Genomic DNA, 25,246 nt, shown 5'->3' with positions numbered 1-25,246 from the left:
CTCTTCTCCACCTCTTTCTTCTCCTCCTCTCCTCCTCCTCCTCTCTCCTTTCTCATCTCCTCTCTACCTCTTTCTTCTCCTCCTCTCCTCCTCCTCCTCTCTCCTTTCTCATCTCCTCTCCACCTCTTTCTTCTCCTCCTCTCCTCCTCCTCCTCTCTCCTTTCTCATCTCCTCTCCACCTCTTTCTTCTCCTCCTCTCCTCCTCCTCTCTCCTTTCTCATCACCTCTCCACCTCTCTCTCCTCCTCCTCTTCTCTCCTTTCTCATCTCCTCTCCACCTCTTTCTTCTCCTCCTCTTCTCTCCTTTCTCATCTCCTCTCCACCTCTTTCCTCTCCTCCTCTCCTCCTCCTCCTCTCTCTTTTCTCATCTCCTCTCCTCCTGTGCAATTATGTCTAAATGAGAGAAGAGGAAAGGAAACCACCTTATATAGCCTACTACTAGAGATGCTGTAACCTCCTTGCAACACACACAGAGTCCTGCTCTATATTTTGAATGAAACCTGTTTTAACTAGAAAAGTTCACAGTACTCAACTACTTTACACAACCCTAACTATTGGTAAAACGTCTCTCCTGTATGCCACTCTTATTGGTAGGCATTTCTTGTTCACGCCTCCTTGCCCATAGTCATCCCCCTCAACATTTGTGAGAGCACCTGTCAATCAGGGTGCATAAGCAGTGGGAGTCGTCAGTGTTCTTTGACGTTGGAGTTTGATTGGCCAGCTGTTTCTATTGGCGTCACTGCGCCGCCAGCTGATCGCAGTGAGAAGCCGGTTTGAAGGGAGTTGGGCTAGAAAGAACCAAGACACGGCGATAGAGCAACTTGCTGTTTGGGGAACCGCTAGGAAACTGGGAAGTGAAACTGGGGCGGTATCTTCGTTTTTACGGATTAAGTTACAATGTAGCGCGTCCTAATAGATACAAGAGTGGTAGCTGAATAGTTGTACGTGTATTTTAAACTAGAGCTATAATAGATGCGTTTCGTCCATTACTAGAACTGCCAGATTTGATTGAGAGAGTTAAGGTGTGGCTGTCTTCAAAACGTTTTTTTCTTCTTCAAGGCTTTCCTCTGAACTAAATGCTTATAATAATAAAGCTTGACATTATAACAGTGAGAAGTAGCCTAGCTGATCGATTTTCAACATTAATGGCGCATTTGAAAAAGGAAGCATTCGTTTATACGACCTACAGTGCCACCTCGACAAGGATAATGTGCATTATTCTAAACATTACCGATGGAGTCTATTCGGCTATTATTTGGATGATTATAACAAGTATTTAATAATCGTGTAGGTTAATTCGCTGTATAATGTTTTGAAATGGACATAGCAACTTTACGTTAGTATCGCATTCTACATATGAAAGGGAAATCAACGGACCTGTGGGGGAGTAGGCCTAGTTGGTGATATAGAGCTATTCTCGCACGATAATCGATTAAAAAAAATTATCTTTAGATTTTTTTCCTTTATGATCAATGGCGATACTTGTAACTAGTCTACTGCCATTTTGAGTCCCACCGAGGAAAGAAGTTAGTCTAACCTACAGAAAAAAGTAAGTGCGTCAATATTAATTTAAAAACGTTTAAATGTCTTTATGAGTGTGGAATAACCTTAACTGAATATAATAAAGTAATCTAGATAGGCTGCAATTAAGAGATAAATTAGAGCGTCAAATGAACCCGGATGATTATATGCCTACTGAGAATATTGCCATAACTGTTACTAATGAAGCAAATTGAATGTAACAAATTATGTAATCAAATAGTTGACTTGCAGTTCCATTTGGACTATATGTAGTCCGCTGGTCTGTAGGCGATGCATTAATTACCATATTACTTAATTCAATACAGCAGTGAATTGAATATTAGATTTATGAGTTATTTCAAAGGCCATCTCATATAGGTTAAACGTTAAATGGATTAGATTATGGACACTTCTATTGCGTCCATTCGTGCCCTATAGAGTCTACGGGCGTGCCCATCAACTAGCCTACTTGTGAAGAAGAATGGGGCCAAAGGGGCCAGAATAAGATTCGGTCATATTTAAAACTTTTTTTAAATATGTAAAATATCAAGATCATTCCTGTACTGTAAAAACGTGTTAAAATACCTATTCATAGATCTGATGTTTGACTTATTAACTTTTAGCATTTAGTAGTAGGGTAGACTAAATACATAATGAATTTAACCTTACTCATATCTTTTCATTATTTAGTTACAGTAACTCACTGTAATTTGGTTTAATTCGATTTAAAGGAGAGAATTGCGGAGCGAATTCCTCAAGGCCCCACCCTTTACAGCGAAACATGGATGTGGATCACAATTTTCGCCAGAAGTTTCTTGTTTCCCTTTTTCCTCTCTCTAACTTTACGTTGCCAAGTGTGTAGCCATAGGCCCTGCTTTAAGTGGAGAGAACCTGTAACCTTCCATATAAACTGGCTGGCAACCGCCTAAAGATCAAGCTGCAGGATCTTCATTCAAACTCCAATGAGTCTCCCTTCCTTTGATCAAGGTAAGATATGAACAGTCTGACCTCATTATTAACTTTTTCCATTATTTACTTATTTTTCGGTGGAATTTTGTGACAGGGATTATGTAAGTATAGGAACAAGTATTTACAAGCTCTCCAACTCATGCTTATGCAATCCCAGTTTGAGGATTTCAACACTCAGAGGAGAGCTGTTAGTTAAAATGTGACAGCTCATCAAAGAAAGCTGCACGCCACTCTAAAGATTTGTCACTATGTCATCTTTTATTCACTCAATAACTGTTAAATGCACCTGAAATTCCTCAAATCCTCAAAGCCTATCAATTTAATTCAACAATGCTCCCTTGCACACATAATATCCCGAGCACTATTCCACTCCACCACCACCAGACAATCGATTTATTCTGAATTGCAGTCAAGACCTCGTTGGATTCATCCTTTCTCTGAAGCCTCTTAGGCAAACAGCCTGCGGAATGGAATGGTGAATTCTTATCCATTTCTGTTGGGCAGTGACTCGTCTCTTCTCGGGTGTGACTTTGATGCTTCATCCTTATTCACTGGGTGTGGATGAATTCTTAAGGCCCAGGCTGGCTGAAAATAAATTGACCAGGCAGGCTACTTGGATGAGTTGCAAGGGGCAAGAGTCAGGCAGTAGTCTCCTTTTTGGTTTCCCATACACCTTCTAGTTTGATGTCTCTGGAGAGTGAAAGACTGTTTTGTCACGAAAGCAAGACCTCAGCCTCCCAAGTTCCTCAGGGCCACTTCCTCCAACAACCCCCCACCCCCCTCCTCCCCAGAGAACGCTTAGACAGCAATTATCAGCTGTTTGGAAATTAATTGTGTAACTTCTAGCCTAGCAAAACTAACAGCCACAGGCCATAGTCGATTGGCTCCAGCCAGACTATCTGAATGCCACATTTTAACACTTAGTCCTTGAACCATTTTTGGAGAATTACATGGAAATTATGTCAGTGGCAGCTAAGTTAACGCCCCATTGTAACCTCAGATGGTTCAATGGTGTAACTGGAGAACAGTTGAACGTACATGGTTTAACGTACATGACATGTAGCCTACTGTCATGTACGTTATGATGGACCCAATGAGGGACTCCATTGTCCGTCTAATGGACAATGAAATGATTCTGTATGAATGAATGCTGCACTAAAACCTACTTGGAGGATCTGAGATGGGTGCCTCCATAGGAACGGTTACAGTGAGGTCTGATTTAACCTACCTGTGATACCTCAGTTGTAAATCACATGAGATAACATTGATTGGGGGATGACCGAGGGGGTGTGGCTTTATGGATGGAGGGGGTGTGGCTCACAATCTAATTGAATTAAAAAGGAATGGAGCACAACCCAGATAAGATTCTTTTTACTTATTACTAAAACCAATGGATCACATCAAAGTCTTCATAAAAGGGACCTTTTTATTTACAGCTACAGAGACAAACCCTCAAGACCGTAAACAACATAGTATCTTTCCATCTCTGGCTGTATGTTTGTTATGTGTCCTGATTGTCTAGCCACGTCACACTGACCTGGCTGTGTGTGTGTGTGTGTGTGTGTGTGTGTGTGTGTGTGTGTGTGTGTGTGTGTGTGTGTGTGTGTGTGTGTGTGTGTGTGTGTGTGTGTGTGTGTGTGTGTGTGTGTGTGTGTGTGTGTGTGTGTGTGTGTGTGTGTGGTTAGCGAGCAGTGTCTTTATCTCCACATGACTGGATTAGATTAAAACTGATTTCCACAGAGCCGCTCCCCAGAATGACACACAGAACAACAGACAGACAGAAAGACAGACGAACAGAAAGACAGCCCTGCTGGCTGGCAGGATAGGCAGACTGGCAGGCCAGGTGGACGGACGGATGGACCGGCAGGCAATCAGGCAGACAGACAGACCGACAGACGGATTGTATGGGCGTATATGAACAGAGGGATTGAGAGAGATTGGGAGAGGGAGGATATGATGAAAGAGAAGAATAATTGTAATTCAAGGTCTTTCTCTCCAGTCCTGTGTTCCCTTTGCCCTACTCCCGTCAAATTATTGTAGTCATAGCAAAAGTTGTGACGATATGTGTGTGTGTTTATGTGTGTGTACATTCGTATGGTAAGTGTGTATGAGACATAACATTCTCGTTAGTCCTAGAAATCATCCACTCCCTCACATGAATGGTATTAACCCATTATGATCTATTAATAAAATAATAATTCATTTCATTTGACAGACATCTTACAGGACACTTAAGGATACCTTACATTAAAAGTACATACATTCAAGTGCAGGTTAAATTGGATTTAACCATTGGATTACTTGCATTGATCCTATCCTCTGAAAAAAAACGAAACAGTTTAATTTCACCAGAAGCCAATATTACTCTAGTTTTGACATTAGCGTGCTAATGCAGCTCTTATTGAGTAGCATAGTTGGGTTGTTCTGGATTCTGGATTGCACATGGACAGTTATTGATGGGCTATCAGAGTATTCCCAGTGGGTGAGGAACTGCAGTGAAAATGCGCATTCTAGAATGAGGTTGCACGTTTCAGACAGGGCCACACCCTATGGCTATAGATGTATACACTGCATCACACATCAGAGTACACACTTTACTTTACACTCTAATTGTAAATTGGTTCTTTCTTGGTTTGTTACAATTAATCCCCATGTAACCAAAAACTATACCTAGGTAATAATTATTTTATAACACTTTTATCGTTTTAGTTTTGACAAAATTCCAAACACTTAGGTGAGCGTGGAACCAGATCAGATGAGAATTCACAAGCAATGTTAGTTGGCTTCTTTTGAAATGGCATTATACTGAGAAGTTAGCAACAGACATTGAGTGGGCTGAGTGGGTTCTACTTAGTAGGTGCTGTGGTGGTGTGTATCAGACAGACATGGGCTCTGTGTGTGGGACTGTGTGTAGGAAGGCAGACATTGTCAGTCTGTAATCTCAATAATAACAGACAGACTTTAAAAACCCATACAGCAGATGTTGATTTGAGATCCCAGTACTCCCATATATTCAAGACCAGTTCTCTATGAGCCTCAACTCTATCTCGAAGAGTCCAGCCTATTTGGTGCTTGGATCAATTCACTTGTGACTCAAGGCTGAGTTCAGACCCCTTATCTCTAAGGGCTGGGACTGGGATTGAGTCTTGTGCTCTTAGCGGCCTTGGGGTCTAGTCCACTCTCATCAGGGCTTAGGCTAGGACTGGCTCTAGTCCTCATAGTGCCTTGGTCAAGTTTGGACTGACAGTTAACAGTTTACAGCTCAACTAATTTAACTTCCATTGGTTCCATTTAATCGCCATGAACCCTTAAGGCATTTCCAGTACCACCAAGGAATAGCCAGAATTTGTATGTAACAGTAAACTTAGCAGTGCCAATTCAGCATGAACTAGTCCCATCCAGATATTGAAAACCCTGGGTGTGTCCAAATTGGCATCCTATTCCCTATATAGTGCACTACTTTTGACCAGAGCACCTGGTCAAAAATAGTGCACTAAATAGGGAATAGGGTACCACTTCCCCTGTGATGGAAGGAGTACATGGCGGGAGGGATGCTGTGTCATTGTGTAATCTCCTGTTGATTAAATGGACTGCCACAGGTTTTGTTTTTCCCACAGCCCTGTATCCCTGGCCCTGTAAGTGACCTAGTTAAAGATCCAGTGCTATTGTGCCTTGCCGAATTTCAGTCTCCCTATACGTAGTTGTACATGGTGAGGAAGGTAGACATACATACACACCAGTGGAAGCTGCTGAGGGGAGGACGGCTCATAATAATGTCTGGAATGGAGTAAATGGAATGGCATCAAACACATAGAAACCATGTGTTTGACACCATTCCACTGATTCCACTCCAGCCATTACCAGGAGCCCATCCTCCCCAAGTAAGGTGCCACCAACGTCCTGTGATACATACATACATACATACATACATACATACATACATACATACATACATACATACATACATACATACATACATACATGTAGACATACATTGGCCAACCTACTGTATGCATACACACAAGGTGGAAAAGTGAAAAGCGAGAGGTAGAATGAAAGCTAGAGAGACAGAGAGGGGGACAGACAGTGAGCGAGATAGAGGTAGAGGAACAGGGTGGGGCCTGCGCGTGCGTGCTGTCTGTGTGTGTGCTCTGTGTTCAGACAGCGTGGACGTCTGGGGCCTCAGCAGACTGAATGGAATTTATACCATATGTACCAGGCATCCCAGGAATGCACCCTAGGCCCAAAGAGCTGACCAACGGAAAGAGAGGAGGGAGGGAGACAGAAAGAGGTAGAGAGAGAGAGAATGGGAGAGTTTGATGGAGCTAGTTCGAGAGTGGGAGAGTTTGAGAGTGGGAGAGTTTGAGAGTGGGAGAGTGGGAGAGGTTGAGAGAGAGATCCATCCATTCTGCAGGAACAAACCTGCTAAGCGCATATTTTGCAAAATGGCTGCTTGCTGTGGACACATCTGTTTAACATGGTTGTATCTCTGGACCCTATGGGCCCCGGTCAAAGGTAGTGCACTATAAAGGAATAGGGTGTTATTTGGGATTCCATATGCAACGATAAAGATGAATACACAGATTTTGCCCAACTAGTTATTGAAACGAGTTCTGCAATAACTATGTAATTACTATGTAGTTACACCAAGGCAACCCCCAAAATATTAACAATTATATTTAACTACATGGTATACAGCACATTCGGAAAGTATTCAGACGCCTTCACCTTTTCCACATTTTGTTACGTTGCAGCCTTATCCTAATTTTTTTTAAATCGTTTCTTTCCCTCATCAATCTACACACAATACCCCATAATAACAAAGTAAAAACAGGTTTTTAGAGATGTTTGCAAATGTATTAAAAATAAAAAACTGAAATATTACATTTACATAAGTACTCAGACCCTTTACTCAGTACTTTGTTGAATCATCTTTGGCAGCGATTACAGCCTCGATCTTCTTGGGTATGACGCTACAAGTTTGGCACACTTGTATTTGGGGAGTATCTCCCATTCTTCTCTGCAGATCCTCTCAAGCTCTGTCAGGTTCGACTTGGAGCATCGCTGCATAAATATTTTGTAGGTCTATCCAGAGATGTTCGAAATTCGTTCCGAGTTCTGGCTTGGCCACTCAAGGCCATTCAGAGACTTGTTCCGAAGCCACTTCTGCGTTGTCTTGGCTGTGTGCTTAGGGTCGTTGTTCTGTTGGAAGGTGAACCTTCACCCCCAGTCTGAGGTCCAGACCGCTCTGGATCAGGTTTTTATCAAGGATCTCTCTGTACTGTCACCACCATGCTTCACCGTAGGCATGGTGCCAGGTTTCCTCCAGACGTGATGCTTTTTTCCCAAAGAGTTAAGTCTTGGTTCCGTCAGTCCAGAGAATCTTGTTCCTCATGGTCTGAGAGTCCTTTAGGTGCCTTTTGGCAAACTCCAAGTGGGCTGTCATGTGCCTTTTACTGAGGAGTGGCTTCTGTCTGGCCACTCTACCATAAAGGCCTGATTGGTGGAGTGCTGCAGAGATGGTTGTCCTTCTAGAAGGTTCTCCCATCTCCAAAGAGGACCTCTGGAGCTCTATCAGAGTGACCATCGGGTTCTTGGTCACCCCCCTGACCAAAGGCCCTTCTCCCCCGATTGCTCAGTTTGGCCAGGCTGACAGCTCTAGGAAGAGTCTTGGTGGTTCCAAACTTCTTCAATTCAAGAATGATGGAGGTCACTGTGTTCTTGGGGACCTTCAATGCTGCATACATTTTTTGGTTCCCTTCCCCAGATCTGTGCCTCGACACAATCCTGTCACTGAGCTCTACGGACAATTCCTTGAACCTCATGGCTTGGTTTTTGCTCTGACATGCACTGTCAACTGTGGGACCTTATATAGACAGGTGTGTGCCTTTCCAAATCATGTCCAATCAGTTGAATTTACCACAGGTGGACTCCAATCAAGTTGTAGAAACATCTCAAGGATGATCAATGGAAACAGGAGGTACCTGAGCTCATTTTCGAGTCTCATAGCAAAAGGTCTGAATACCTATTATGTAAGTAAGGTATTTTTGGTTTTTATTTTGAATACATTTTCACAAATGTCTAAAAAACTGTTTTTGCTTTGTCATTATGTGGTATTATGTAACGTAACAAAATGTGGAAAAAATAAAGGGGTCTGAATACTTTTCAAATGCACTGTCTGTGTGACCTCTTTTCCACCTCCATGAGTCAACATATTCTTGTCAGAAACATTAGTTGACTGTAGTTCTCAAAAAATCTATGATTTCTCGACTGTAACACTTTCGCTGAAAGACTACCGTACATTTGTTAGCAATTACTAAGCAATGAGCTGCTTTGCTCTGTTTTATGACGTCCATATCATGTCTGAGGTTCTTTTTACTGCTCAGTTGTCTGTGGTACATTCATGTGGTAACTGACACTATGTTGAACATGCTTCATATAATAATTGAGGTTATCAGATACATGCTAATGCCATAACTGGTCTATGTTCGAGCTGATCAGGGAGGAGAGAGACGGAACAGTTTGGCATTATGGCAGCCAGTGTCACGTAAAGAATGTCAATGCGATCTGTGGTTGGATAAGAGCCTCTCTCTCTGTGTGTGTGTGTGTGTGTGTGTGTGTGTGTGTGTGTGTGTGTGTGTGTGTGTGTGTGTGTGTGTGTGTGTGTGTGTGTGTGTGTGTGTGTGTGTGTGTGTGTGTGCCTATGCCTGTTGGAAAGAGACGGTGAACTGATTTGAGCATGTGTATGTGTAAATTGAGTGAGACAGCAAGAGTGAAAAGACATGTATGTCTGTGTTATGTGTGTGTGTCCAGCATTTCATCAGCTGCAGGCTGCCACATACACAGATGTACACAGATAGCCTGGGAGTATATTCCACGCAGGGAACATTCTGGAAGACTGAGACACAGTGAGCAGATAGTTTAAGTTCCGAGTGGAAATTATCTCCTACTAACCCGCAAAGACTGTCATTACTTAGAGTATCTACCTACCTTATGACCCCCCCCCCCACACACACACACACACACACACACACACACTGTCCTATGGTGTAGTCTGTTATCCCCACAGTCACATCTGTGAGGTGAGGTGTGTCTGGAAACGTGGTCAACCGCTAGTCAACAACTCTCATTGACAGGCACACCACTGTGAGACTAGCACTGTTCTTTATGAAGAAACTAACATCTTCTGTCCTATGGGGAAATGGATCCATGCCCTGAATGTGTGTTTTAAGTTATGAGTTCACATGGGTTAGGATGGATGGAAGGATAGGCACAATGGTAAAGGCCACAATTCATGCAGCCCTGTTGGCCCAGTTGAGGCTTCCTCCTAGGCCTCCTCCCTTCTCCTCTGGTAGTACTTTTTGATTTTATTTTACAGCCCAGTCATACAAGCACATCTGTGTGGTGCGTTTTCATACTGTATAGTGTACATTGGGTCCATTGCAATTCATTGGTGTATAAGCCCATTGAAAGAAGGGGCTTCTACCCTCCCGGCTTCCCCCTCCCGGCTTCCCCCTCCCGGCTTCCCCCTCCCTCTGCCCTGTACTTGAGCTTGGGTGTGGCTACTACTCTCTTTCCCTCAACTTTCATCATTACACATTCAAGAAGAAGTATAACTCCTTCTCTCCTCTCTCTCCCCCCCCTTCCACTGCCTCCCTCCCCCTCCTTTCCCTCTCCTTCCCTCCCTTATCTCCCTCTCTCAGCCCATTCTCCCTCCTTTTCCTCCCACCACCTCTCACCTCCTCCCCCCTATTCCAATCAGGGAATTAGTTAGGAGATTACGAGAATTCCTGAGATGGTTGAGCAGTTTCCGTGTTGCCCCACAGTCCTCTCCATTGTGTAAGGGCCATGGAATCCCCCCCCCCCCCCCCCCCTCTAGCTCTCTCTCTCTCTCTCTCTAGCTCTCTCTCTCTCTCTCTGGCTCCCTCTCTCTCTCTCGCTCCCTCTCTCCCTCCCTCTCTCTCTCTATCAAACTGTTTTGTTTGCTTACTTGTCTGTTTGCAAGCGAGTGGCCAAAGGAATTTCGTTTTCAGCACTGATGGCAAAGTTCACACATGAATGGAAAGGTAAGGAAGTATGAGGAGCTTGAAGGGGAACATGCACACATGAACACACACAGATGGAAACACGCATTCACACACACATACACACACGGAAGGACACACACAGATGGACAAATGCACACACACACACACACACACACACACACACACACACACACACACACACACACACACACACACACACACACACACACACACACACACACACACACACACACAGATGGACACATGCATTCACACAAACACACACACACACTCACATTCATACGGACAGGCACACACAGATGCAGACCCAGAAACAACGTTTTTATTCACACACACTCCTATATCCGGGAAGGGAAGGGCGATGGCTAGACTGGTCTAGCCTGGCTCTCTGTCTCTCTCTTGTTCTCTCTCTCTCTCTCTCTCTCTCTCTCTCTCTCTCTCTCTCTCTCTCTCTCTCTCTCTCTCTCTCTCTCTCTCTCTCTCTCTCTCTCTCTCTCTCTCTGTGTCTATCTCCCTCTCACTATGTCTCTCTTTCTCTCTCTGATTCTCTCTCTACCTCCCTCTCTCTCTCCACACTTATTGCTCTTTTGGTTTTAGAAGAGCAACATTAACGATGTAGCTAGTCATGACACATTGTTGATAACCTTACAGCCCCCTTCGTTCGTTCATTTTCCCTTACAAAAAATGTATCAACCCCTACTAAAATGTCCATGAATTATAATCCCCATAAAAATTCCTATGTCCTGTTGCTGCAGGAATATTTTCCTGCTTTAGCAAACTGTCTCAAATTTAAGAGGACTAAAGAAAGATTACAAGAAGAAAAGGATCAGTGCGTGTGAAGCTGATGACCCGAGATGCCATACAAATACATAGGCAGACACAGACAGGCACACAGCCTTGATGATCAGCTAATGACACACACACAGCTGTCATACAGGATGAGTGTGTTGTGGCGTGTGCGTGTGTGTGTGTGTGTATGCTGCATTGTGGGAAAGTTTGGGGCAGGATGTCTGCCTCTGTCCCTCTGACGTCTGGGAGCCGGATACCCCCTGACACACACTTCCTGTTTACCTCCATCACACACACACACACACACACACACACACACACACACACACACACACACACACACACACACACACACACACACACACACACACACACACACACACACACACACACCATAACAACTAATTAACAACAAAATCTGAGTTGTTTCCCGGCTACAGGTGTTCTTTCATAACACGTAACCGTGTCATAGTGCTAATTCCTGTCCCTTTCTTCCAGTTCCTCCTACATCATCACTTCCTATTCAGGGGTGTAGATGCATATGAATGAAATCAGTGCTATCAAGCAGACAGCAAAGAGCTCAAAGCAAGCTGTGTCTTCACACCTGTGTGTGTGTGTGTGTGTGTGTGTGTGTGTGTGTGTGTGTGTGTGTGTGTGTGTGTGTGTGTGTGTGTGTGTGTGTGTGTGTGTGTGTGTGTGTGTGTGTGTGTGTGTGTGTGTGTGTGTGTGTGTGTGTGTGTCCACACCAGATGACTCACCGTGGCATAATTGCTGTCAGATTGATGTTGTCGGAGGTGGTTTGGTAAAATGGCAACGCTTACAGTAGCTGAGATCAGATGTCTACAGCATTTGCTCAAACGCATTCACACACACTAACATGCAAACACTATAACATATGTTGAAACAACATGTGTAGTGGGTAAGCGCATGCAACCAACCACATACACACATGCACACATTGAAAGGATGTAGACAAACATTGGAACATTGAGACATACACACACACAAGCAAGCACACAGACTCTCTCCTCCTCAGTTAGCAGTGAGTGGACATGGTTCCTGGTTGATGCATATGCATGGTGCTCTTATGAATAATTCACTGAAGGCCTGTGTGATGTTGCAGTGAATTTCTAATGGGTTGGTTGGAAAGTGTGTGTGTGTGTATTTGTCTCAGAGATCCATATGACCACCACTGCTGCTGCTTATGCCTCCAAGGCCTACTCACCATTTTTATGTCCTGTTGCTCTTCTCACTCCCTATATTTCTCTCACTTTCATCCCTTTCTTTTTCTCACCTCTCTCTCTGCTCTCTCTCCCTCTCTATGTATCTTTCTCTCATTTTTTCCTCTCTTTCTCTTTCTCTCTCTGCTCTCTCTCCCTCTCTATGTATCTCTCTCTCATCTTTTCCTCGCTATCTTTCTCTCTCTCTCCCTCTCTATGTATCTCTCTCTCATCTTTTCCTCGCTATCTTTCTCTCTCTCTCCCTCTCTATGTATCTCTCTCTCATCTTTTCCTCTCTCTCTCTCCCTCTTTCTCTCTCTCTCTCCTCTGCATCACTTATTTCGGGCATTAGTTAACAACCTCTACACTACAGAGTGAAAAATACTAAGTAATATTTCCCTCTGGGGAGTCATTTTATATAATAAATAAAATATATATTTATATATTTCTTCATTGTCTTTGAATTTATGAGAAGTTGTTATATTGGTGTCACATTACTGCCATAATGTTGTAAATGAACTGAACATGAGTGGCATTTGCAACATAAGATATAAATCCTATGGGATGTCAAAACACATCCGGTTGCAGTAACAGTGACATGAGACAGAGAGATGTTTCCCCCGTTGCAGTGACTCGTCCCTCTCCTCCTTCGTTACCATTGTCAACTGGCATTTCATAGCCCAAATGGATTGTGTGTATTCCCAGAAGGCTCGGCGGTTTTCCCTTTCAGAGATGACTTCCTGCAGTCAGTTAGAGAAGAGAACACTGGTTCATAACTCAAATCACATACACTGTTATTCACTACAGAGAGAGAGAGAGAGAGAGAGGGGGAGCGTGAGGGGGAGGAGAGAGACAGTGAGGGGGGAGGAGAGAGAGGGGAGGGAGAGAGAGAGAGAGAGGGGAGAGAGGGAGGGAGTGTGGGGGGGAGGAGAGAGGGAGAGGGGGGAGAGAGAGAGGGAGGGGGAGAGTGTGGGGGGGAGGAGAGAGAGAGGGGGGGAGGAGAGAGAGAGGGAGGGAGTGTGGGGGGGAGGAGAGAGGGAGAGGGGGGAGAGAGAGAGGGAGGGGGAGAGTGTGGGGGGGAGGAGAGAGAGAGGGGGGAGGAGAGAGAGAGGGGGGGAGGAGAGGAGGGGGGAGAGAGAGAGAGAGAGAGAGAGAGAGAGAGAGAGAGAGAGAGAGAGGGGGAGAGTGTGGGGGGAGGAGAGAGAGTGTGGGGGGAGGAGAGAGAGTGTGGGGGGAGGAGAGAGAGAGGGAGGGGGAGGAGAGAGAGGGAGGGGGAGAGAGAGAGAGGAGAGAAAGAGAGAGAGAGAGAGTGCACTGCCAATGCCTCCAGACAACTGGGTGTGGCTCCTGGTCTCACGCACTCTCTTTTATGCATGCATACTCTGTCATTCTCTCTCACTGTCTCTCTTCCTGTCTCTCCCATTCTCGCTCTCTCTGTCTCTCTTCCTGTCTCTCTCATTCTCTCTCTCTCGGTCTCTCTTCCTGTCTCTCTCTGTCTCTCTCATTCTCGCTGTCTCTCTTCCTGTCTCTCTCATTCTCGCTGTCTCTCTTCCTGTCTCTCTCATTCTTTCTCTCTCTGTCTCTTCCTGTCTCTCACTCTGTCTCTCTGTCTCTCTCATTCTCCTCTCGCTCTGTCTCTCTGTCTCTCTCATTATCTCTCTCTCTGTTTCTCTCTCTCTTCTTGTCTTTCTCATTCTCCCTCTCTCTGTCTCTCTTCCTGTCTCTCTCATTCTCATTCTCTCTCGCTGTCTCTCTCATTCTCTCATTCTCTCTCTGTCTCTCTTTCTCTCTCTCTTCCTGTCTTTCTCATTCTCTCTCTCTCTCTTCCTGTCTCTCTCATTCTCATTCTCTCTCTCTCTGTCTCTCTTCCTGACTCTCTCATTCTCTCTCTCTGTCTCTCTTCCTGACTCTCATTCTCTCTCTCTCTCTCTGTCTCTCTTTCTCTCTCATTCTCTCATTCTCTCTCTCTCTCTGTCTCTCTTTCTCTCTCATTCTCTCTCTCTCTCTCTTCCTGTCTCTATCATTTTGCAAGAAAGGAGCATCTCCACCAGAGTGTGTTGTATTCTTGATGCATGGCTCTGTTCTGGTGAACAAGCTGTTAAGACAGACAGAGCTATAGGAGCTGGGAGTGGTTCCTCCTCTGTAATATACAGTTAATCCACAGTCAGGCAGAGCGAGAGGCAGACAGACAGAGGTTTTAGTTGAAATACAGTCCCTTTCCTGTTCCTAGTAATTCTACTGGGAGGCGAGGGAGCCAATGACTAATATATTGATCTCCCATTGACTTGAAAGCAATTTATGAGGGTTAGAGGGTGGGAGGTGGTGGTGGTGAGGGGCATTATTTACAGTGGTATGGCGGCCTGGGCCTGAGGGTGGTGTATGTGTGTGTGTGTGTGTGTCGGTGTGTTGCAGTGATTTTTTTAATGGGAGATCACAGAACAGCAGTGCGTGTTTATATGTGTATGTAATTCCCTCCTTAAACACACACACACACACACACACACACACACACACACACACACACACACACACACACACACACACACACACACACACACACACACACACTCAACTTTTGATGACTTGCCCTTTTCACCGGTCGTCCAGCAGTGTTTGACGTCAGAGGGCCGTTGTTCCGATGAGTGGTCACTGACTCCCCTCCTCACCCAGGCAACCATGCACTCCCCAAGTGGAGGAAAGTTGGAGGGGGTGAAATATGAAAGTGTGTGTGTTGTATAAAGTGTGTCTGTTGTGTAAAGCATGTGTGTGTTTTTCTGCATAGTACAGGACATCACTGTGAGTAATAATTGTATTTAGAGGCCACGGAGGGACTCACTTCATAACGTGTGTGTGTTACTTAGGTCCGGGGGACACACTTTCAAATACAGTGTGCGCACACACACACGTGCACACAAACACACACACAGACAGTTGAAGTCGGAAGTTTACATACACCTCAGCCAAATACATTTTAACTTAGTTTTTCACAATTCCTGACATTTGATCCTAGTACAAAATCCCTGTTTTAGGTCAGTTAGGATCACCATTTTATTTTAAGAATGTGAAATGTCAGAATAATAGTAGAGAGAATGATTTATTTCAGCTTTTATTTCTTTCATCACATTCCCTGTGGGTCAGAAGTTTACATACACTCAATTAGTATTTGGTAGCATTGCCTTTAAATTGTTTAACTTGGGTCAAAGGTTTTGGGTAGCCTTCCACAAGCTTCCCACAATAAATTGGGTGAATTTTGGACCATTCCTCCTGACAGAGCTGGTGTAACTGAATCAGGTTTGTAGGCCTCCTTGCTCGCACACACTTTTCCAGTTCTGCCCACAAATTTTCTATGGGATTGAGATCAGGGCTTTGTGATGGCAACTCCAATACCTTGACTTTGTTGTCCTTAAGAAATTTTGCCACAACTGTGGAAGGTTACTTGGTCATTGTCCATTTGGAAGACCCATTTGCGACCAAGCTTTAACTTCATGACTGATGTCTTGAGATGTTGCTTCAATATATCCACATATTTTTCATCCGTCATGATGCCATCTATTTTGTGAAGTACACCAGTCCCTCCTGCAGCAAAGCACCCCCACAACATGATGCTGCCACCCCCTTGATTCACTGTTGGGATGGTGTTCTTCGGCTTGCAAGCCTCCCACTTTTTCCTCCAAACATAACAATGGTCATTTTGGCCAAACAGTTCTATTTTGTTTCATCAGACCAGAGGACATTTCTCTAAAAAGTACGATCTTTGTCCCCATGTGCAGTTGCAAACTGTAATCTGGCTTTTTTATGGCGGTTTTGGAGGAGTGGCTTCTTCCTGAGCGGCCTTTCAGGTTATGTCTATATAGGACTCGTTTTACTGTGAATATAGATAATTTTGTACCTGTTTCCTCCAGCATCTTCACAAGGTCCTTTGCTGTTGTTCTGGGATTGATTTGCACTTTTCACACCAAAGTACATTCATCTCTAGGAGACAGATCGCATCTCCTTCCTGAGCGGTAGGACAGCTGCGAGGTCCCATGGTGTTTATACTTGCGTGCTATTATTTGTAGAGATGAACGTGGTACCTTCAGGCATTTTGTAAATTGCTCCCAAGGATGAACCAGACTTGTGGAGGTCTACAATTTATTTTCTGAGGTCTTGGCTGATTTATTTTGATTTTCCCATGATGTCAAGCAAAGAGGCACTGAGTTTGAAGGTAGGCCTTGAAATACATCCACAGGTACATCTCCAATTGACTCAAAGGATGTCAGTCAGAAGCTTCTAAAGCCCTGACATCATTTTCTGGTATTTTCCAAGCTGTTTATAGGCACAGTCAACTTAGTGTATGTAAACTTCTGACCCACTGGAATTGTAATACAGTGAATTATAAGTGAAATAATCTGTCTGTGAACAATTGTTGAAAAAATTGTATCATGCACAAAGTATATATCCTAACCGACTTGCCAAAACTATAGTTTGTTAACCAAAAATTTGTGGAGTGGTTGAAAAACGAGTTTTAATGACTCCAACCTAACTGTATGTAAACTTCCGACTTCAACTGTACATACACAACACACACACACCCGTACAGAGTCCTGATGCAGAATACACTGTTCCAGAGGTGTGTTTTCATGTGTGTGTGTGTGTGTGTGTGTGTGTGTGTGTGTGTGTGTGTGTGTGTGTGTGTGTGTGTGTGTGTGTGTGTGTGTGTGTGTGTGTGTGTGTGTGTGTGTGTGTGTGTGTGTGTGTGTGTGTGTGTGTGTGTGTGAGAGAGATGATGTAAGAATGATAAACATGGTGTCTATGATTCTAGGGGGTGAAATTGCATCGAGAAGAGAACTACTGGTATCAGACCATTATCCATAATTCTCAGTACCTGTGTAGGTGTTATGCAAACGGATGCCTGTGTCGACTCTTTGTGGAGGAACTGGTATCATAGAAGGGGAAAGAGGGGTCAACGAAAGCACATAGCACCTTGTCACCAAGGGTTGAATAATATTCTATTGCGCTCTCTTTTCTCCCTCTTTCTCTCTCTCTCTATACTGCTCTCCTCCATGTCTAATACTAATAACACGACTAATAACACAACTAATAACACAGCCCAAACACACTTAAACATGCACATGAAGTATGACGTTATGTTCCATGTCAATGCATGCGGGAGCACATGCACACACTTTAAGATGAGGTCAGTCACAGCTAGAGCTACAGGTGTGTTGTGATGGCTGAGTGCTGTACTATGCTCTGTCAGAGCCTCTCTGGAGAGTCTGCAGGTGTGTTGTGATGGCTGAGTGCTGTACTATGCTCTGTCAGAGCCTCTCTGGAGAGTCTGCAGGTGTGTTGTGATGGCTGACTGCTGTACTATGCTCTGTCAGAGCCTCTCTGGAGAGTCTGCAGGTGTGTTGTGATGGCTGAGTGCTGTACTATGCTCTGTCAGAGCCTCTCTGGAGAGTCTGCAGGTGTGTTGTGATGGCTGAGTGCTGTACTATGCTCTGTCAGAGCCTCTCTGGAGAGTCTGCAGGTGTGTTGTGATGGCTGAGTGCTGTACTATGCTCTGTCAGAGCCTCTCTGGAGAGTCTGCAGGTGTGTTGTGATGGCTGAGTGCTGTACTATGCTCTGTCAGAGCCTCTCTGGAGAGTCTGCAGGTGCAGGAGGACACTGACTGACTTACTGCTCCGTGTCCTTTAACAAACACTACTGTACTGTAGGTCAGGACAGTAGGCTGGCTAATGCTAGTCCTCATTCTAATGGTACTAGAAGATTCTGAGGCTGGCAAATGGTAATAATGCTAGCAGTGAAAGCCTTGCCATCTGAATCTTGACTACCTACATTGCTAGCTACATTAGGATGCTCTAGCTACGCTATAATAGCTACAGTACATTGCGTGTTATTTTATCCAGAAATAAAGTTGAGTTTAATTTTGACTCGGATACTTGCCCAAAGGTACAGTAGCTGGATTACATTATCTAGATATCTACCTTATGTTACCTTATGTTAGCTACGTATCATACTATCTATTTCCACAGTAGGGTAGAAGTTAAGTTAGCCCCTGGCTAGTTCTGTACACTATACAAGTCACATTAGGGATTTAGGACAGTCACCAGTCAGCTCCCCCTCAGCGCTACTCACTTCTCTTTGGTTCGAATGTGTTAGTGGATTAGTGTAGCCCATCGCTCTAATTTCTTGTCCTTTTCTCTTTCGACCTTATTTTCTCTTGTTCTCTCTCTTTCTCTCCCCCTCTCTCTTTCTCTCCTTCTCGCTCTCTCTCTCTTACTTTCTCTGTAACAGTACTCTACTGGATCTCCTTGACAGCTAGCTACTGTATTGTTCCTGTTGAACACTGGAGGAATCTTCTCTGTCCAGCTCTGTCTGCAAACAAATGCCGATTAGGGGAGGTGTGGTAAGCTTAGTGTAAAATAATACATTAAAAAAAAATATATGTATTGTGGATTGGAAATTATGCAGACAGCTACATTGATAGAAGCCACAATCTATCTGCAATATTAAAGCTGAAAAAAACAAAGGCTGATTCCGCCAATCAGGTGTCCCTGAAGAACTAGTTTTAACACGTGCACACATCCAAAATGGATCCATTAGAATCTAATCAGATCCACTACCTTACTCTGCTCAGAGGTCCTGTGCTTGGCTAGCCTCAGGAGGAAGATGGGTCTGAGGCGGCTGTATTTAAAGGGACTCAGCGCTTTGGCAGAGCTGGCTAGTTTTCCTAGGCTGGGTCGCATGTGTGTGTGGGCAGTGTGTGGGTTCGTTGGGTTTACAGAGTCGTTGGGTTCGCTGGACTGCTAAGGGATAGCTTTGCCCAAAACCCTGTCCTTGAACTGTGACAAATCTGTCTGCGCTGCCTGGAAAATATGCATCTAGGAAGAGGCATTTAAACAGCATAACAAGAATAGTTTTCATATACTACATCACATAGCGAGACTTTAATCATATGTTCAGCGAAAAGGCTAACCATACACTGACTGAACTAAATAGGCCTTACTATGTTACTGGGTATATATTTACAGTTGGTGGTTCTCTGGGTGTTTTTTTGGTTGTTTTATGGGTTTTACTAAAGGACATAAGTTATTTATAACAATAAAAAAACCAACATAGATGGAACACTCAAGTATAAGAGTTGTTTTAGCATTGTAACTAACTTTCAACACTTTTTGTCTAGGCTAAGGCTGAAAATGCTGCACAGCTAAGCTCCATTCTTTATCATTGATGATAACGTGTTGTAATGAGTATCTCTTGAAGGTTTCACAGCCCTCCTGGCAGTTCTTTGGGATTAATCTGACATGAATTAAAGTGAACATTTCTGTCCTTTGGTGACACTCTCTTGTAAGTAAGACACCATGTTATTTTTCAATTTTGATAGTTTGTTGTAGAAACAGTTGAAGACTCGCGGGAACAGTAGTGCCTAAAATAAATGCAAACTCTGTGAAATGGCACCCTATTCCCTATGCAGTGCACTGCTTTTGACCAAAGCCCTGCCAAAAGTAGTTTTGATGTCTTCACTATTATTCTACAATGTAGAAAATAGTAAAAATATAGAAAAACCCTGGAATGAGTAGTTGTGTCCAAACTTTTAACTGGTACTGTATGTCGTACTGAATATTGTATTTTAGCACAAGTCTGTCAGACATACATTCTAATGTTTCCCTCTCTCTCCACCCTCTCTTCTCTCTCTCTCTCTACAGATTCCACCTCTGCCCACCCTGATGGCCAAAGATGAAGAAGATGTAGCCTAGTGTGTGTGTGTGTGTGTGTGTGTGTGTGTTTATATGTGTGTGTTTTTGTGCATGTTGCGTGGGTGCTCACTGGCTGACCCACAGCAGTTCTTCACTGGCAAGCTTTATGTCCTTGTGTACCAACTAAAGCTGCCAGCTGAAGAACTGTTGTGGTTGGCTCTTTCCTGCATCCCACACAGAAGACCAACAGACGCCTTCAAGAAATGTGTGTGTGTGTGTGTGTGTGTGTGTGTCCAGATGCCATGCATCGGATCAGTGAATTCTCCATCCAGATGTTCCATTTTGCAGCCAATGGTAGCAGTGTACAGTATGTTTAGCTGTAAATACAGCACACGTGAAGATTAGGCTAAACAGAATAGCTAGCTATCCAAGACATCTGATATGATGCAATAGGTCTCAGTTAAAAACACGTGAACCCACTGCACTCAAATGGAATGTTTTCATTAATTCTTCTGCTCATGTTAGAGCTAATGAAGGCTCCAAGTATGAAAAATGCTTACAAACTATGAAATATGTTTACTAAGTATGAAGTTTGCTTACTAAATATCAAGTATGGTCCCAAAGTATGAAGTACGCTTACTTGAAGTATGCTTACTGAAGACAGATTTTACTATATGTGTGCTGTATTTTGCTCTATTTACACTATATTGTATTTAGTTTTATGTATGTATACTCAACAGAGTTGTATGTATGCTTTCATGTACAATGTGAGCTCTTTTAAACCACACTATCAGCATCAACTGCCCCCCAAAATGGCTGCTTTATTCTACTCAGGCATTAACAAAGACGACTGCACATTGATGCTACTGTACATGCTGAGTCAGCCAACATTCCACACCCCAGCCAGGACCCGCCTGCTGCCCTTATATGGATTGAAGCTGCATGGTGGGGCATCATGGGTGCTTCATTGTATATCAGAACAAAACATCTCTAGAATAATTTCTTATGCTACTCAAAAACAACAAAAAGTAGAAGGATAGGAAGGTAGATGGACTGGCTACTCGAAAGCTGGAAGTATGTAAAGCATAGGATGATTGAATGATACAGTATGATAGATTGGGGAAAGGATAGGAGGATATATGGAGGGAAGGTTAGGAGGATAGATGGAGGGAAGGTTAGGAGGATATATGGAGGGAAGGTTAGGAGGATAGATGGAGGGAAGGTTAGGAGGATAGATGGAGGGAAGGTTAGGAGGATAGATGGAGGGAAGGTTAGGAGGATAGATGGAGGGAAGGTTAGGAGGATATATGGAGGGAAGGTTAGGAGGATATATGGAGGGAAGGTTAGGAGGGTATATGGAGGGAAGGTTAGGAGGATATATGGAGGGAAGGTTAGGAGGATAGATGGAGGGAAGGTTAGGAGGATAGATGGATGGAGGAAAGGGAAAGGAGGGAGGGAGAACAAGGCAAGGACATACGACAAACAGCTGGACAAAACCAGCCTCCTGACATGCTGGTAAAGGCAATTTGTGGCATTGTTCTAGACTTAGCTGTGCTGTTTGTCTCAAACCATGACTGCTCAGGCCCTCTCTGTTCCCTTTCTCTCTCCCTCTCTCCCTCTCTGTTCTCTTTCTCTCTCTACTCACTTTCTATGTGTGTGTCTCTCTGTAACTCTTTCTATTTGACTCTTTCTCTCTCTGTGTCACACACCCCCACATGCGCACACACACACAGCATACCATAAATCTGACTTCAAGGGCGGTGTTGGCGTCGGCAAGAACAGGATATGAGAGCGTGTCCCTCTAAAAACCTTCCCCTCCAGATGAGAACAAAGGTAGAGAATGTTCCAGATTCCCTGGCCGCTGCAGTCTAGGAACATGTGGAGCCAATAGTTGGCCAACGAGCAGGCCTTATCTTTTCCCCCTTCTTTCCATGCATTTTCTCTCTGTTGTCTAGCTTGTCCATCTCTCTTTTTGGCCTCTTGGTAAGCTAGCTTTTTGTTTCCTACTATTATCTACTATTATCTCTTTGTTAGTGCATCTGCTTCAATCTCCTTATCTTGTTGTCTTGTCACTCTTCTCATTCTTTCTCCCCTCTTCTGTCTAGCATCCCTCTTAAAACACACACAAAGACACACATACATAGAGGTAAAGAGAGACAAACACACACACACGCACGCTCACACACTCAGAGACAGAGAGCGACACACACACAGAGACAGAGAGCGACACACACACACACGCACAGAGACCGAGAGCGACACACACACACACACACACACACACACATCCCTCAGACAGGATTATCCCACTCTCACAAGTTGATCCTCTCCGGTAAGCGCTGCCAGTCCCCTGTGAGCATGTAACAGAAGCACTGCAGTCAGAGCAAGGCTGTGACCTAGAGAGTAGTGTGTTTGTGTGTGTGTATTCCTCTGTGTGTTTGTGTGTGTGTGTGTGTGTCTCCCGCTGTGTGTTTGTGTGTGTCAGGTCACAGGCCAAGGTATCCTACCTGATCCGCTCTGAGGGAATCGGCCTGCGAGTACATTAAGAGATTGCGGTGGGGCGCCGAGCTGAGGCTCACTGGCTCGACTTAAAGACATACACACATAATCCTGGCTGCTCTGCTCCACCTAACAAGGATACACGTGGAAGGTGTGTCTTTCAGGGACTGTGTGTGTGTATCAGTGTGTTTGTGTGTATCGTCTCTGAGCTTTACCCAACCTATGCCCTCTCAGGCGTGCCCCTGTCCTTCGGCACCCTTACCCGCCCTAAAGTTACTTCATCTGCCAACTGGATAGAGATAGAGAGGGGTACACAGAGACGAGAGAGAGGGGGACAGAGACGAGAGAGAGGGGGAGAGAGAGAGACCGACAGATGGAGGGAGAGAGGGAAGCAGACAGTAGAGAGAGGTGACAGGACAGAGGTTACCCCACACCATCATGCCATCCTGCCCAGCCTGATCACACAAAGCACAGTCAAAGCACACCAACACCTAACCATGCACTTTAACTATGGAGGCTTGAGATCTGCAAGTGTATGGTATGTGTTTTGGTATGCTATAAAATGCTATGTATAATAAGGTATGCTACGTAATTCCGTGGACTGTTCATTTTGATGTGATAATAAATTGAATTGCATGGAGACAAAACATTCTTTGTGTTTGTATTATTTGAACTGTGAGTAGATATACACCACCGTTCAAAAGTTTGGGGTCACTTAGAAATGTCCTTGTTTTTGAAAGAACATCAAATTTTTTGTCCATTTAAAATAACATCACATTGATACGAAATACAGTGTAGACATTGTTAATGTTGTAAATTACTGCTGATCTGTAATGGAATATCTACATAGGCGTACAGAGGCCCATTATCAGCAACCATCAATCCTGTGTTCCAATGGCACGTTGTGTTAGCTAATCCAAGTTTATCATTAAAAAGGCTAATTGATCATTAGAAAACCCTTTTGCAATTATGTTAGTACAGCTGAAAACTGTTCTGATTAAATAAGCAATTAAACTGGCCTTCTTTAAACTAGTTGAGTATCTGGAGCATCAGTATTTGTGGGTTTGACTACAGGCTCAAAATGGCCAGATAAGCTTTTTTTCTTCTCTGGGAAAATGGCTGCCCAGTATGATTACATGGTGGTGTTTAGACTTCAAAAGATACCCATAACACAGGACGACCTAATCTCCCCCTCTCCTGTTCCTAGAAGAAATGTCACTGACACTCTGTGGACGCTATTAGTTAATAAGAAGTAAAGGGGGGGAAGGGAACACACACACACACACACACACACACACACACACACACACACACACACACACACACACACACACACAATTTCTCCTCAATGGCTCAATCCAGCCATACTGAAAACCACAGGGGAAGAAGGAGGAAAGGAGAGGAGAGGAGGAAGAGGTGTCAATGCCAGCAAGAGGCCAAGCCTGGCTCTGCTCTGAAGAGGTTTACAAACCTTTCCTAACTTCCCCTTAGCCTCGTGAAATCGTCTGTGAAAGCTTCTTAGGGTTAGGATTACCCCTATGTGCTGGCTGACGGGTGGTAGATCACCGCTGCACCTGACAAAAACACTGCCGGTGTGCAACTTAACCCAAACCTGACCTATCCCAAGCCCAGACTGACCTAGCACATTCCAACAATGCACCCAGACCTTTACCAAGGGGGCCCAGCAGAGGCCTGTGGCCACTCACATAAGGCAGGCCACCTAAGGACTGTACCTGGGAACGTATATGGCTCTCTCTCTTTTTAAGGTTTGTCACTAGTTAACACAGCCACAAAATCATAATTATGGCTAAACTCTGCCTATTGTCCCCATTTCTCTTCTTATTTGATTGTAAACCTAACCCTAATCTTAACCACACTGCAAACCTAATGCCTAACCTTAACCACACTGCTAACCTTATGCCTAACCCTAACCTTAAATTAAGATCAAAACGCACATTTTTGTAGCCAATTTTGACTTTGTGGCTATCTAGTGGAAACCTTCTTTAAGCAGGAGATGTGTGATACATCCTGACTCAAATAGAGAAGCGATATTAACAATATATTTTATGATCTTTATGATTATGATTTTATGATCAGCAGGTCTGGGACAAGTAGCACGTCCGGTGAACAGGTCAGGATTCCAACAGTTGAAACTGGAGCAGCAGCACGGCCAGGTGGACTGGGGACAGCAAGGAGTCATCAGGCCAGGTAGTCCTGAGGCATGGTCCTAGGGCTCAGGTCCTCTGAGAGAGAGAGAAAGAAAGAAAGAGAGAAAGAAAGAAAGAAAGAGAGAAAGAGAGAAAGAAAGAATTAGAGATAGCATACTTACATTCACACAGGACACCGGATGAGACAGGAGAAATACTCCAGATATAACAGACTGACCCTAGCCTCCCGACACATAAACTACTGCAGCATAAATACTGGAGGCTGAGACAGGAGGGGTCGGGAGACACTGTGGCCAAATCCGACGATAACCCCGGACAGGGCCAAACAGGCAGGATATAACCCCACCCACTTTG

General features: G+C 44.2%; 1 long non-coding RNA gene across 1 annotated transcript; it reads left to right on the top strand.

Annotated features, from left to right (window-relative positions):
* Window positions 1–787: 787 nt before the first annotated feature.
* Window positions 788–23,371, top strand: LOC139547977 (uncharacterized). Its single transcript, XR_011669614.1, has 2 exons — window positions 788–2,507; window positions 20,235–23,371. It is a non-coding gene; the product is annotated as an uncharacterized lncRNA (long non-coding RNA).
* Window positions 23,372–25,246: the final 1,875 nt, after the last annotated feature.

The sequence above is a fragment of the Salvelinus alpinus genome, chromosome 21 (assembly GCF_045679555.1).
Source record: "Salvelinus alpinus chromosome 21, SLU_Salpinus.1, whole genome shotgun sequence".
Taxonomy (NCBI): Eukaryota; Metazoa; Chordata; class Actinopteri; order Salmoniformes; family Salmonidae; genus Salvelinus; species Salvelinus alpinus.
This window is presented reverse-complemented; position numbering and strand designations above follow the sequence as displayed.